Raw genomic sequence first — 3,037 nt, 5'->3', positions numbered from 1 at the left:
GATTGGGTGGGAGGGGGTGGGCGAATGGGCTTAGCGGGCACATGGAGGGGTGGGCACACAGAGGGGCTGGGAGAAATGGGTTTGGCCTGCTTGTGAGACCAGAAGAGGGCTCAGGGCCTGCCAGGCCGCAGCTGGCAGAGGGAGGATGGGCCTGGAGTGAGACCTCCCGGCAAACCCAGTAAAGGGAACATGACATGGAGGGGCAGGATTATGAGGGGCCTTCCCAACTTTTACCCTAGCTCTGGCAGTGCCCTGCCCTCCAGACCCCCAAACTGAAGGCTGCTTACCTCCAGTTCTAAGCTAAGAAGGCCTAGGGTTCCTGGGTAGTATAAGAATTGGGCACAAACACACTGGCTCGTACACAAACAAAGCATCAGATACTAATATACAAAGCACACACCTCAGCGTGCATGTGCATTTATACACAGGGGCCCCATACACATGCTATCGACACATGTGTACAAGGACATATACATGTGACATGGCTGGCAGGTCACAGAATGACACAGGGATATACACACTCAGAACACATACATATTCAATAGTGAACACACATACAATGATATAAACGTGTGTCACCAGCAGAAGAGCATACAAATACATACATAGTGACATTCACATAATAAACACATTGATTCCAAACACACACACATAGAGTGACACATTCATACATGATGATAAATATACAATAAATACATGGTGATATATAGACATAAATAAAACCATGTCATTACCCATACTGACTACATGAGAATGTGTCATGTATTGTGTAGTGCCATATAATGCCATTCATATACATATATGGCATATGTGTTATAATTTTTAAAATATATTTTATTACTTTCAGAGAGGAAGGGAGAGGGAGAGAGAAATAGAAACATCAATAATGAGAGAGAATCATTGATTGGCTGCCTCCTGCATGCCCCCTACTGGGGATCCAGCCTATAACCTGGGCATGTGTCCTTGACCGGAATTGAACCCGGGACCCTTCAGTCTGCAGGCCGACGTTCTATCCACTAAGCCGAACCGGCTAGGGCAAGTGTTATAATTTATACATACACACAATCATAGCCTTACATGCACATAAAAATACAGGCACTGTGGCAAGTAGACATATGCAATGGCATACACAGAAACATGCATATCCAATGAGACCTATAGACACAGAATATCACATGCATAATACATATGTGCGTGCATATATGAAATAATACCATGGCCCCACACATATACAGAGATAAGTACATGTCTATTCTATATATGCCTACTATACATCTGTATGCACATAACGATATGCATTTATACTGACATACACAACAGCAACACACATCAGGTAGTGGTGCACACTCTGATCTGCCCACTGCTGTAGGAAAGTGAGGATGGTGCCCCCTCCCCATTCACCCCACCCACAGCTCCAGCAGCTCGAGCTGGGCTGGAGCTCATGGTAGGGGCTCAGTACGGCTGCCGCTGTTCCCCAGGGTGCCACAGGAGGGCCCCCGACCTTGGCTGAGGCTGGCTTGTGCGCAGATGGACTGAGTCCCAGGTTCAGAGGGGCCGGGGCAGCCTCCCGGAGGCCTCTCCCAGCACCTTTGTCTCTGAGGACTTCATCTAGGCTCCTGCCCCCGTGTACTGGACGACTTGTAAGTGGGGGAGTTCCCATGTCCTTGTCCAGAAAAGCCCTTTTCCCATCGCAAAAAGGCCTACGGCTAGGCAGAAGACGGACTTCCTGACAGTGCGGAGCATAGCAGCCCGAGAGAGAGACCATGTGGCCTCTACTGGCCGGAGATGGCCGACTCGCCCCCAAAATACTCCCTGTCAAGGAGGAAGCTGAAGCAATTCTCTCAGCCTATTTCTGTCTCTGTCTCTTTGCTTCTATCTTCCTGTTTTCATTCTCTTAATTTCTGTTTCTCTTTGTTTCATCTCAAATCCCATTTTTTTTCTATTCCTGCCCTTCTTCGTGGCTAGAGCTCTGTCTATCCGTCATACCACCTCCTGTCTGTCTCTGTCGTCTTGGGCTGGGGCCGATGTGGGGAGGACCCGCTGCAGCCCCCTTGCCTGTGTACCCCGGGAGGTATGGGGGTGTGTGGGAGGTCACATGTGGGGGGCATTATGCTGGGATCCCGTGAGGAACCTGCTCTTCCCTCTGTCCCGACCCTATCTGCCGGTCCAGTCCACCAGTCCAGCGCCATCACCATGGAAACCGGCAGCCGACTTCCTATTGGTGGGCGGGAGGGGAGGGGGAGGGGAGGGGACGGCTGGCTCTTCCCTGCTCACCCCCTAGATTCTAAGGCTCAGCCTTCTCCGCGCCCATCATCTCGGGGGTCGGGGCTGTAGGGGACCCCCTGCAGTCCCCAGAGCTGAGGCCAGCAGGGATAGAGACTATGAGGCGAGCAGCCCACCGACCCAGGCCTCCTTAGGATCAGCCGGGCTGCCCAGCACGCTATCCAGCTAGCAAGCAACCGCGGAGAGAGGAGCGGGAGATAAAGGACCACAACGGACCTTTGGGGATCACCCCCAGCAGCCTGCGGACCCTAAGCCGGCTGAGGGGTCGTGATGGATGGCCAGACTCACAGACGCTGACGGACACCGATGCACACAGCTGCACAACACTGAGAGGCTCGGATACCAGCAGTGACAGCATCACATACTGCCACAGCGCTGCAATACAGACACCCACACACACACAGAAACAGCTGGTAACTCCGAAACAGGCGCAGACAGTGACACACAGAGCCGCTACCCTCCACCACACACAAGTGGGGATACCACCCTCCAAACGCGCACACAAGGCAGCGCTGACCTGAACAGACAGACCTGGAGGCACGCACACCCAGGCTCTGCTGTCGGCGGCTTCTGCACACCCTCCCAGCCCTCACGGGGACACCCTGGCACATACACAGCCACAAACAGACATAGCTCACATACCCCCGCTCTAGCTCTGGCCATCCCGCCTCCCGCAGCCTCCTTTGTGGGTGAGGAAGAACTCGGCCAACCTCGGATGGAGCCCCGGTAAAGCCAATTGCTCAGAGAGGAAAGG

The sequence above is a fragment of the Myotis nattereri genome (assembly GCF_964212035.1).
Source record: "Myotis nattereri genome assembly, chromosome: 16".
NCBI lineage: Eukaryota > Metazoa > Chordata > Mammalia > Chiroptera > Vespertilionidae > Myotis > Myotis nattereri.
This window is presented reverse-complemented; position numbering follows the sequence as displayed.